Source organism: Nicotiana tabacum, chromosome 4, assembly GCF_000715075.1.
Source record: "Nicotiana tabacum cultivar K326 chromosome 4, ASM71507v2, whole genome shotgun sequence".
Lineage (NCBI taxonomy): Eukaryota > Viridiplantae > Streptophyta > Magnoliopsida > Solanales > Solanaceae > Nicotiana > Nicotiana tabacum.
In genome coordinates this window covers 110,142,353-110,155,876 of record NC_134083.1, presented here as the reverse complement: position 1 = coordinate 110,155,876, position 13,524 = coordinate 110,142,353, and the positions used below count along the sequence as shown (strand labels likewise).

Sequence of the window (13,524 nt, the reverse complement as noted above, 5' to 3'; positions counted from 1 at the left end):
GAGGTCTAGCGTGTAATTCGGTGGTTTGAGGCCTTGAGTAGCCTCACTTCATGTATTATGGCTTGTACGCATAGTCGAAATTAAATTTCAAGAAGTTCGGAGTTGATTCGGATGGAAAATTCTCATTTCGGAAGCTTTAAGCTGGAAGAGTTGGGAGGTGATACAAATAAATTAATTGTGATGTTGGAGTATATTTGTATTGGTTTTCATGATTGGTTGACTAGCTTTGGGTCGACGGGCATCGGTTTGAGGTGTTAGAGTGGTGTTGGAGCCTGTTGTGGAACTTCGGAGCGAGATAAGTCTCATATCTAAAACCTTGTGAGGGGGAAACTACCCCCTTGGTGATGTAATTGGTATGTGCTACTAGTTGTTGGTGCTACGTACGCACAAGGTGACGAGAGTCCGTACGTAGATAAAGCATGTTTATGTCCGGGTAGACTTAGGACTTTATCATGTAATATGTGAATTACTTGAACTCACTCTGCTGGCTTAATTAATTGAATTTATAATTGAAATATATATATATATATATATATATATATATATATATATGTGTGTGTGTGTGTGTGTGTGTGTGTGTGCGTGTGCGTGTGTGTGTGTATGTGTGTGTTAAGCCGAGCCTTATCACCTTGAATTGTTTGGCAAGTTATTGGAGAAATGGTAAAGGTTATATTCACTTTGTGCTCATTTACTGTATTGTAAGCACGTGTCTCGTAATTCGATGACTTTCTTCCTTTCTTGTGGAGCGGGACGAACGCCTCGGCAGTATAATAGATGCATCTATGGTTTATTCCGCTCGGCCCTCGGCAGTGTACATATTATTCTAGATCGGGCCGAACGACCTCGACATAATCGTACGTTATATCGCGGGTAGTCTGAATATTCACGAGATTATCTTTCCACTAATGCCTGGCACTTTGTATGGTATTCCTTATTCGTTTGATTCTGACACTTGATATATCTGAGTTGTTGAGGTAGAATACAAGACTGAGAAACTCATACCTCTAAAAGAAATATTTGGAAGATTATGTAACTTACAGATTTACCCCATTATTGATGTGTGCTTCATATCTGCTTATGATTTATTATATTGCTTTATTGGACCTCTAGTAAGTGTCGATGTCGACCCCTCGTCACTACTTCTCTATGTTTAGTCTAGATACTTACTGGGTACGCACTGATTTACGTACTCATGCTGCACTTCTACACTAAATGTGCAGGATTTGACATGTTCATCTGGTGGTCATCTTGGCGTATAGGTGCAGCTGCAGAGGAAACTTTATGGTGAGCTACATTTCAGGCTACGCATCGCAGCTCACAGAGTGTACTCGGTGAGACAAGATTATTGGACCTGAGATTAGTTCGATCGGAGTTAAGTAGGGTATATTAAAGAGAAAATATTGTTATTCAATTCAGAATGAGGTAATGGTGCTTGCCAAGTGAAGAGACACCATGATTTATTGTTTTGGCAGGTGGTTATGAGTTTTTACACATCTCTTTCGTCGTGGTTGTATTGCGAGAGTTGGAACACGGATTCCATATGTTGTGAGGCATATTGCAGGCATCAGATTCGTGAAATTTCAGCTATTGTGGTCGGATGATGTATTATGGGCATGTGAATTATGCGGTGCATGGTGTGAATTCAGCAAAGGTGTATGATCATGTTTTGGTACAATGTGTAGTGATTGATACGGTGTTAGTATGTTAGAATAAGGTCTTGTAGGGAAATTCGGAGGTTGGAATTTGGTTCTAAGGCTTATTGACTAAATAAAAGGGAGGATCTTCAGTCTGGCTTGACCTAATGTGCTCAACTGGGTTGTGGTGTCATGGGTAGGTGCACAAGGTGTTGAACAAAGATTTTGGGGAAACTCCAGAGCAGTTCTTAGCACGTTCGAGGAAGAATGTATGTTTAAGTGCGGGAGAATATAACAACCCGACCAGTCGTTTTGAGGTCTAGCGCATAATTCGGCGGTTTGAGGCCTTGAGTAGCCTCACTTCATGTATTATGGCTTGTACGCATAGTCGGAATTGAATTTCGGGAAGTTCGGAGCTGATTCGGATGGAAAATTCTCATTTCTGAAGCTTTAAGCTGGACGAGTTGGGAGGTGTTACAAATAAATTAAATGTGATGTTGGAGTATATTTGTATTGGTTTTCATGATTGGTTGACTAGCTTTGGGTCGACGGGCATCAGTTTGAGGTGTTAGAGTGGCGTTGGAGCCTGTTGTGGAACTTCGGAGCGAGATAAGTGTTCGGGTAGACTTAGGACTTTATCATGTAATATGTGAATTACTTGAACTCACTCTGCTCGCTTAATTAATTGAATTTATAATTGAAATTGATTTGGGGCTATATATATATATATATATATATATATATGTGTGTGTGTGTGTGTGTGTGTGTGTGTGTGTGTGTGTGTGTGTGTGTGTGTGTGTGTGTTAAGAACCACTTCACAAGTACATTTTCCACTTGAAATGTTAAGCATAGATCAATACAGTGTAGGAGACAGGACACTAGTTAGAGCCACGTGCATTCGATGACTTCCTTCCTTTCTTGTGGAGCGGGCCGAACGCCTCGGTAGTATAATAGATGCATCTATGGTTCATTCCGCTTGGCCCTCGGCAGTGTACACATTATTCTAGATCAGGCCGAACGACCTCGGCATAATCGTACGTTATATCGCGGGCAGTCCGAATATTCACGAGATTATCTTTCCACTAATGCCTGCACTTTGTATGGTATTCCTTATTCATTTAATTCTAGCACTTGATATATCTGAGTTGTTGAGGTAGAATACAAGACTGAGAAACTCATACCTCTAAAAGAAATATTTGGAAGATTATGTAACTTACAGATTTACCCCATTATTGATGTGTGCTTCATATCTTCTTATGATTTATTATATTGCTTTATTGGACCTCTAGTAAGTGTCGATGTCGACCCCTCGTCACTACTTCTCCGTGGTTAGGCTAGATACTTACTGGGTACGCACTGATTTATGTACTTATGCTGCACTTCTACACTAAATGTGCAGGATCTGACATGTTCATCTGGTGGTCATCTTGGCGCGTAGGCGCAGCTGCAGAGGAAACTTTATGGTGAGCTGCATTTCAGGCTATGCATCGCAGCCCACAGAGTCTTCATCATACTATTTACTTTATCCTGTCTTATTTACATTCCGGACATATGTTGTATTATTATTGTATTCCTTAGTAAATGCTCATGCACTTGTGACACCAGGTTTTGGGATGTTCTAGAAGTTGTTTGTGATTTTGCTTAGCATTTATACACTTTTATTATCTATTTTGTTAAAATTTTAAGTTTCCATGATTTTAATGCATTGATTTCTTTATCTAATAAAATTCACGATTTCGAAAATAATAAAGTTCATAATTAAGTTGGTAGTTCACCGTGGGCTTTCCTAACGACGACGTTGAGCGCTATCACGGCCTATTGGTATCAGAGCGTTAGGTTCACTTGGGTCTCACGAGTCATGAGCAAGTCTTGTAGAGTCTTGCGGATCGGTACGGAGACGTTTGTACTTATCTTTGAGAGGCTACGGGGCTGTTGGGAGCACTTCCCTTCTTGATTCCTCTTTGTGCTGTTTGATTCCATTGAATCTTATGCCTTCATTTCCTTCCTACTCAATCTTATGCGACATGGAGCGCTTGTTATTAATTGGGGCAGCGAGGAGTTATAGTAGTACTACAGATGTGGTGCATGATATTTCTCCCTATGTATTCGAGCAAGTTATTATCGTCGTCTTGTGGAAGGGGTTCTGTCATTCCAGCCCTGTATAAGTATTGCCTATGGTTTTGATGTTATGCACATATTGTTATGATGTTCGTGCGTTGTTATCGTGTTGTGTTATTGTGAATGGTAGATTGCTCATTTACGGGTCGCGGTAGTGTATGACTCGAAAGGTGGATTTCTCGGTTCATGGTTTAGAGGTTCGGCATTTAATTCCAGCGGAGGAAAGGCAATCAGACTATGGATGTTCAGGATTTGGGTGATGGAATAACGAGACTTAATATTTTCGAGCGTGGTGGAATTCTCATGTGTGATGTGGTGTCGTCGTCCTTATTTGAATGCATTAAGGTTCATCGGTGTTATGTTCTTCTTGATTTGCCTTCGGGGCAAGGTGTTGTGAAATTGTGTTTGAGAAGCGGTTCTCAGAGATGGCGGTGTGTAGCGGTTTCATAATCGTATCAGTGTTTCTAATGTTGATGGCTCGAGAAAGATGATCTTCGAAGAGGCTTAGAGTTGGTAGCAATTTATTAGTTCAGGTGTTCTAGAGATGGATTTTGATTCGAGGCAATATTTGGGTAGCGAAGGATGAGGAAGGACATGGTGGGAGGTGTCTCGCGGTGATTGAATTGCTAGCAGGTAAAGTATGAAAAGCAGAGGTCGAGAAGTTGCCTAAAGGATATGGTTTAACTGAAGTGGGAGTGGCAGAGTAGCATATGGATTCTGTGGTAGGATCGCCACATGCCTTGATAAAAGATTAGAGCAATTTGGGAATCATGGTGGGCAGTGACTAGGTCTACGAATTTTATTTGGAATAGTGGCTACTGTGCTGAGGAAGGTTGAATATGACGGAAATAAGTTTGCTTGGAGTACTTAGGGATGTAAGAGCTTGATTATCGTTATGGGATTCGATGTGACCTCGAGTTTGGAAGGTATTGTCGGACTTTCAGTTGATGTCAATGGGGAATGAACAGACTTGTACAGCCGGTGGACGAGCGTGGACTCAGAAGGGTTTACTGATTTTGAAGTAGTGGTACCCAGTGCAGCGTCATTGGAAGATGTCGGTATGGAATTCCACAGGTGGGATATCTCTTGTGTGTAAGTTAGCGGTTGCGTGATTTTGATGAAGTTTCTATGAATAGTTCTACTTACTACTCGCAGAAGGTCAAATATGCGATTGTGGCAGATAATTCCAATGTTCAAGAAACGTTTAACAAGGGACTATGAGAAATTTGGCTAGTTGACGGTGTGAGATCATGGCAATTGACAAGGAGGAATCTTTGCGGGTTCTACATTATGTGATGGTAGCTTAAAGCTAAGTGGGGGAGCCCACCGTCTATGATCGGATTGCAAGGTATTCTACTTGTGCGATTTCTGGTCATCGGTGCATTGGTGGATTATTTATGACTAAGAAAAGAAAAACATCAGGGGTAATTCGAGCAAAGAACTTGATGAATGTGTGCTATATTTCGCCTTATTGACTCATGTGCAGATTTTGGGAAGACTCATTGTTTATGCTTCTTGTAGATGTGATGTACAAGGAAAAGAATTAATCTGGTTGCTTCTTTGGGAGTGTTCATATACTAATAGAGCGATGGAGTTTGATTATACTCGGGACCATGTCAGATTTGGTGGTTCTTAATAGTGGTTCTAATGGGTTCAAGGATGTAAGTGTGGTGTCTAAGGACTTTGGGTTCATGGTGTGGATGAAGATCGGGATTTTGCAACAGAGTGTGAAGAATACTTGGGGAATTTTCTATGTTATCATCGGGTCTGCGGGGCAGTATTGGAGAAATGGAAGAAATAATTTTGGATTTGCGGAAGGTCCTTCGGAATGGGTGTACCAGTTGGAGACGTTATTGTGCGCATGATGAGGGTATGAGATGGTTCATGGGTATCGAGACGATGTGATCTCGTGAGTCGAGTCACTCGGGATGAGTGATGATTGAGTTCGTTATGTTTTTGAATGGAGCTATTATTATTTCTAAGGCAGGTCAAGAGTAAATTGGAGGAAGTTGGGTCGGTTGGTAATGGTTTGAACCAGCATGATTGTGGCAATGATCAGTTCCTTCGGCGCGTAACGTTATACAAGTGGTTGGTGGTTGTACGTGTGGGCTTGACAGCCATCATAATTTGATTGATTTGGGAGGTATTTGATTCTAATGGCTTTGTTATGGGTAAATGGATCCCGAAAGAGTTACGACGGTTTAGACCATGACTTGAGGTTTGTATTTTCTATTGTTATGGGGATTCAGTTGCATGTTGCAATGGTTCTTCTAAAATGAGTTAAGTTAAAGGTTCCTAGCCAATGGAGTGCTTATTCTACTAGTGTTTCAGGGGTTATGATAAATTCTTGTACTATCACGTAGCGGCAGGATAGGTGCAGTGAGCGGCATGGGAATTGGAAATGAGGGATCAAGGTTGCAGTTCGATGTTGGCAAGAATATCACGAGCTCGGAGGAGCGAGGAGAAAATTTCAGATGCTTAGAGTAAGCTGGCATTATATTAGTGTCACCTAAGAACGGTGTCCGAGGTAAGAGGCATCGTGTATTGATTTGCGGATGCTTGACTAGCACTGTGGAAATAACATGGCTGATGGCCATTAACGTTCAGATTTTACTACCTGATGTGGAAGATTGTGGGGGTATATCCCACGAGGAGATCATATAAGTGTAACATGTTAGTGACTTGATTGTTAAAGATTGAACCAAGTATGGAGACTATGGTATTATCGCTAATGTGAGAGCTTATGATTGAGAGGCACTCTATTCCTTTGGTTGTGGACTGTGGGAGTTTGTTTCGAATTGGACGGCTGCTCGTGTGTGTCATGCATATGGCCATTGCGGATCCTTGGAAGGTTGTGGTCCAGTATGGTATGATCATAATCGGCTTGAGGTCCGTTGGTGGGTCTAATGTGAAGGTACGCTCTACATCAGGCCGGATGTGTTCATTTAGCGTAGCGTTGCTTACGGAGGAGTCTTCGAGCATTGGATGTTAATCCCGTCGTCATCTATTCTATGTAATACTTTATTGTGCCAGGTGGGTTGTGAGATGGCTTGATTATTCGCACATATGTTGTGATCCCGTGTAGCTTGTGGTGTTATATAAGTAAGATGGCTCTCGAGATGCATGTTATTTATTGCACCTTGGTCGTGCTTGAGTTTTTGTAGCGTATGGCACTACCCATCTCCTCAGGGTTGTATTATGCACTTGGCGTGTTTGTGGTCGATATTCGAGCATTCGTAAGTATAAGCATTTCGACTTGATGGGTGTTTCCTTATTGATTGTTATGTGGATCGGGTGGCATGCCGCCACGGGTGTATTGTTGGATCGGGTGGCACGCCGCCACGGGTATGTTGTGTGGAACGGGTTGCGCGCCACAACGATGTCATATTTGGATCGGGTTTCACGCCGCAACAGTGTCATGTTTGGATCGGGTTGCACGCCGCAATAGTGTCATAGTTGGATCGGATTGCACGCCGCAACAGTGAGATTTTAAGTACGGTTCCTTATACTTATTTTTGTGCCTTATTTCTTATCTATGAGATGGAACCATAATTTGACTTGGCCGTTTCATTCGTTATGCGGGCTGGGTAGTTCCTTGCCAGAGTTCGTTTTTCATTATGATTCATATTCTGGTTGTATCTTTTTGGCACATGGATGGCGTCATATAAGATTTTAGATGGTGTTTGAGGTTTTTTATTACCTGAGCAGCCTGTACTCGGTGAGATGGGATTATTGGACCTGAGATCAGTGCGATCAGATTTAAGTAGGGTATATTAAAGAGAAAATATTGTTATTCAATTCAGAATGAGGTAATGGTGCTTGTCAGGTGAAGAGACCCCATGATTTATTGTTTTGGCAGGTGGTTATGAGTTTCTACACATCTCTTTCGTCGTGGCGGTATTGCGAGAGTTGGAACAGGGATTCCATATGTTGTGAGGCGTATTGCGAGCATTAGATTCGTGAAATTTCAGCTATTGTGGTCGGATGATATATTATGGGCATGTGAATTATGCGGTGCATGGTGTGAGTACAGCAAAGGTGTATGATCATGTTTTGGTACAGTGTGTAGTGATTGATACGGTTTAAGTATGTTAGAATCAGGTCTTGTAGAGAAATTCGGGGGTTGGAATTTGGTTCTAAGGCTTGTTGACTAAATAAAAGGGAGGATCTTCAGTCTGGCTCGAGCTAATGTGCTCAACTGGGTTGTGGTGTCATGGGTAGGTGCACAAGGTGTTGAACAAAGATTTTGGGGCAACTCCGGAGCAGTTCTTAGCACATTCGAGGAAGAACGTATATTTAAGTGCGGGAGAATGTAACGACCCGACCAGTCATTTTGAGGTCTAGCGCGTAATTCGGCGGTTTCAGGCCTTGAGTAGCCTCACTTCATGTATTATGGCTTGTACGCGTAGTCGAAATTGAATTTCGGGAAGTTCGGAGTTGATTCGGATGGAAAATTCTCATTTCGAAAGCTTTAAGCTGGAAGAGTTGACTAAGGTTTGACTTTTGAGTAAACGGCCTCAGAATCGGGATTTAGAGGTTCCAATAGGTTCGTATGATGATTTTGGACTTGGGCGTATGTTCGGGTTGAGTATCGGGTGGCCCGGGAGCATTTCTGTTCTTAATATGGAAAGTTGGCATTTTAAAGGTTTAAGTATTTCTTAAGTTGATTTAAAGTGGACTTTGGTGCTATCGATGTCCGTTTGGGTTTTCGAGCCTTGGAATGGGTTCGTATCATGATTTGTGACTTGCACGTAAAGTTTGCCGTCATTCCGGGATGTTTAAGTGTAATTCGAACGCGTTAAACGTAAAGGTTGGCCGTCGATCCGTGATTTTGATGTTGTTTGACGTGATTTGAGGCTTCGGCTAAGTTGGTATCATGTTTTGGGATGTGTTGGTGTGCTTGGATGGGGTCCCAGGGGCCTCGGGGGTGATTCAGATTGGAAATTGGGATGAGTTTGGACTTGGGCAACTGCTGAAGTGCACCAGGTCTGGTGCGATCACACCTGCGAAGGATTTGGTCACAGGTGCGAGACCGCAGGGGCGTGTTTGGCATCGCAGGTGCAGAGTTGTGCTGGGCAGGGGGATGCGCAGGTGCGAGGTTTTGGTCGCACCTGCGAGCTCGCAGATGCGGGCAGTTGAGAGTAGAAGCGAAGGAGGAGAGGCATGGCCTTCCGTAGATGCGAAGGCTTGAACGCAGGTACGCAACCGCTAGCGCGACCAAACCTTCCGCAGAAGCGGAGCGGGTAGGCTGGTGAAGGCTCTTAGGAGCGAGCATTTTTCTGCAGAAGTGAGGATGGCTGGTCTTAGAGGGGACCGCACCTGCGATATATTGTTCTGCAGGTGCGACTGGTGGACCGTAGATGCGAAAGTCGTTGGGCAGTGGGGTGCTTTTAATTCGAGATTTAGCCCATTTCTCCCACATTTTTATTGGTTTGGGCGAATTTTTGGATCTCTTCAAGAGGGGATTCTCATCATCTATTGCAAGGTAAGTACTTCCCACGTATTGTAAGTTAATTTCAAGGATTTCATAAGGATTTTAACATGAAAATTTGTGGAAATTATGAGATTTTAAGAGAAAAAAGTAGAATTGATAATTTTAGATTTTGACCACGATATTTGAAATGGAATTAGGAATAAATCATATATTTGAGTTCGTAATGTTATGGGTAATGTTTATCTAAATTTTTGGAATCCGGGCATGTGGACCTAAGGGTTGACTTTGTTGACTCTTCGAGCCGAGTTGGGAAGTGTTATAAATTAATTTATTGTGATGTTGGAGTATATGTTTATTGGTTTTCATGATTGGTTGACTAGCTTTGGATCGACGAGCATCGGTGTGAGGTGTTAGAGTGGCATTGGAGCCGGTTATGGAACTTCGGAGCGAGGTAAGTCTCTTGTCTAACCTTGTAAGGGGGAAACTACCCCCTAGGTGAAACAAATGTTATGTTCTTCTAGTTGCGGGTGCTACGTACGCACGGGGTGACGAGAGTCCGTACGTAGCTAAAGTTTATGTCCGGGTAGACTTAGGACTTTATCATGTAATATGTGAATTACTTGAACTCACTCTGCTGGCTTAATTAATTGAATTTATAATTTATATATATATATATGTATATTTGAACTCATTATGCTGGCTTAATTAATTTAATTTATAATTGAAATTGATGTGAAAATATATGTATATATTAGGCTGAGCCTTATCACCTTGAGTTGTTGGCAAGTTATTTGAGAAACGGTAAAGGTTATATTCACTTTGTGCTCATGTACTGTATTGTAAGCACGTGTCTCGTAATTCGATGAATTCTCTCTTCTTATGGAGCGGGCCGAACGCCTCGGCAGTAGAATAGATGCATCTATTGTTCGTGCCGCTCGACCCTCGGCAGTGTACACATTATTCTGGATCGGGCCGAAGGACCATGGCAGAATCGTATGTTATATCACTGGCAGTCCGAATATTCACGAGATTATCTTTCCACTGATGCCAAGCATTTTATATGGTATTCTGTCACTCCCCGACTTCGGGGAGCCCGACCGGCGCTCAACGGAGTTACCCCAAGTCGAGCAAGCCTGTACAGTGTCGTCTACCCAACTCACCTATGAATAAAGAGAAGAATACATTTCATTAATTAGACAGTAAGAGGTCATGTGAAAACACTAGTTCATTTCCATTAGTTACGTCATTAACAAGTCTCCAAAACATTACCTTGTACAATCATAATTAAAGTGGAACAGATGATACGATTACAGCATTTTTAGATTAACCTTCCCAAAAATAGATACTACCCACACTATGTCTATGAAGCCTCTAACAGGAATAAAAGAGTGTTATGACAGTGCCGGCAACAAGGCCCCGACTATACCTCAAAATGCTATGTACAAAGGATAAGAGATACCTGACCTCGAAATGAAGTGGGGCTCACTAAGTCAGCTGAGGAGAGGGTATGCTGCTATCACTGATCAATACCACCTGATATAGAACCACCTGCATCCAATAAAGATGCAGCGCCCCCGTCAAAAGGGATGTTAGTACATATGGAATAGTACTAGTATGTAAAACTAAACACCCTCTCAATAGAACGAGCAACAGTAAATAGAGAATAAAACATGAAATCAATAAAAGACTCAAACAGTATCAAGGTGTCAAGTTAGGGGAAAGGTAAATTTCAAGTAGGTTTCAGTAATTTAAGTTGGGATATCTTTAGCACTGATACACCACCGTGTTTTAGCATGGAGTTCGATCTCAGCCGGACGCCGTCTCGCTCCGATACATACACTCACAATACTACCATGTGTGCGGCATGGCGTCCAATCTCAACCCGATCGGCTAAGCTGTCTCACCACAATGTTGTGTGGGTCGACATCACATCACATCTCGCTAGCAATAATCTCATCCCATTTAAGGAGAAACATCTCAACACACTAATCTCATCCCATATAAGGGGAAACAGTCTCATCACATTAACACGGGGATTTACCCCTTGATCACTCCTACACCGGCACGTGTAGTTTCGGGGTTAGGTTGTTCCGACCTACCATTCCTCGGTGGCTAAACGATACTCCCAAGGAATTTATTATTAAAAAGATTTATCACTCATTTCATAATCTTTTTCATATCATTTATTTCATTGGCACCAATGGCCATGATGCAATATCATTCTTGGCACGATTGCCTCACATCATATTTCATGTCCTCTTCTTTCACTTTCAATTATCATCATGGATAATCAACAACAAGGCCTTTCTAATTAAGACTTTAAACACATATTTGAGAACTTTAGGGTCTTAGGTACATATGATTTCTTACACAATTGACATGATAGTTTTCTTTAGAATCATGCTTTTAAATCATAACATAATAACACACAGCCCATACTTAAACCACATTCTCAAACATTAACAAGAATTTTTGGAATACATATCGAACGCATAATTATTTTGGCACAAAGCTTATTTGGAATAATCAATTTATAATGAGCATCACGGGACTTACAAGGACATTGTGGGGTTCAATTATAAGAGAAGAATTTAGCCAACATACCTTGCCTCGAGCTTTTTAAATTACTACAATATTCCGAAAATCTTATCCACTTCGATCTATTTAAAGATATAGCAAAATTGAACACAAATTAGGAAGGAGTTCATAGTTCCAGCTCACTAGAGTATTTTATCAAACACTAGGTGAGCATTAAGGTTTCAAGATCCTCCTATGGTGGATTCTTTCACCCTACTACCCAAAGTTCACCCAAAAAAGCTAAACAATCTTCCCACTACCCTTGATGGTACATGCATGTAAAATAAACAACTCCCACACCCAAGGTTGTTTTATAAGAATGGGGTCGGGTTCAAAAATTAGAAAAAATAAAGCCCCGATGCAAGTCTGCGGTCCTCAGACCTAATCTGCGGTCGCATAATGCACCGCAGAACGTTCCTCCAAAATGTTTTTGTATTGGATCTACGAGGAGTTATGCATCTCGCAAAATGATTATGCGGCCGCATAATGGTCCAAAAATTTTGCCCAAATTTCTGCTTCGGTCTGCGGTAGATATGCGGTCAGCAAATTAGTTCTGCGACTGCAGAATGGACCGCAGAAAATGCCCTGTATTTCCAAAAATTTTCTTCAACTCCCCAATGCACTACTCAACCCAAAAAGTCTGAATCTACAATTGCCAATACATAAGCCTACTTCGACACCACGAAACCCCGGGTCTTAGGAAAAACTTTACGGGGCCTTACATCCTCCCCCACTTAAGATCATTCGTCCTCGAATGAGGGCCAATATCTGCCATTAGAAACTAATGTAACTTAGCTGCTATAACACACCAATAGTTCCAACTTTTGACTAACTCCCCAAATTTCCAAAAGTTTCTCTAGAGTTTCCCCTGTAACTGCGTCTAGCCACCTATTAGAGAATCCCAAAAATCAACCCTAACAACATATTCATGAACCAACGACGCAATATATCATAAAAATAATTGCAACCATGGCCTTACGAGCTGTATATCACCAAAAGGGAACACCCTTAACATCGACTGTACAAATGATACATAATTCATAGAAGGTAAACTCTTAACATTTTCATAGAACATAACTTTATAAATACATGACTATTCAAACAAATGAGGGTATTTCTTCTTCATTTCTTCCTCGACCTCCCAGGTGGCCTCTTCGACTTGTTGGTTTCGCCATAACACTTTCACGGAGGCAATCTCTTTATTCCTAAACTTTCAAACTTGCCTATCAAAAATGGCAACTGGAATTTCTTCATAAGTCAATTCTTCATTAACCTCGATAGTCTCAACCAGAACAATAAGCGATGGATCCCCAACCACCTTCTTCAACCTGGATACGTGGAACATCGGGTGCACTAAAGACATCTCTGGAGGTAGTTCTAGCCTATAAGCCACCTAACCGATCCTCTGAATAATTTTGTACGGCCCGACATACCTTGGACTCAATATCCCCTTCTTACCAAATCACATTACCCCCTTCATGGGGAAAACCTTCAAGAATACCCAATCATCCTCTTGGAACTCCAAATCCCTACGACGTATATCTGAATAGGACTTCTGACGACCTTGGGAAGTTCTCAACCATTCTGTAATAATCTTAACCTTCTTTATAGCCTGAAGCACGAGGTCTGGCCCTATCAACTTTGCTTCCCCAATCTCAAACCACCCAATGATAGATCTATATCTCCTACTATATAAAGCCTTGAATGGTTCCATCTGAATGCTAGCATGATAATCGTTGTTGTAGGAAAACTCTATGATCG

At 41.7% G+C, this 13,524-nt stretch overlaps 1 long non-coding RNA gene across 1 annotated transcript; it reads left to right on the top strand.

Annotated features, from left to right (window-relative positions):
* Nucleotides 1–594: 594 nt before the first annotated feature.
* On the top strand, nt 595–2,355 carry LOC142180355 (uncharacterized). The gene is made up of 2 exons (XR_012708897.1): nt 595–1,331; nt 1,473–2,355. It is a non-coding gene; the product is annotated as an uncharacterized LOC142180355 (long non-coding RNA).
* Nucleotides 2,356–13,524: the final 11,169 nt, after the last annotated feature.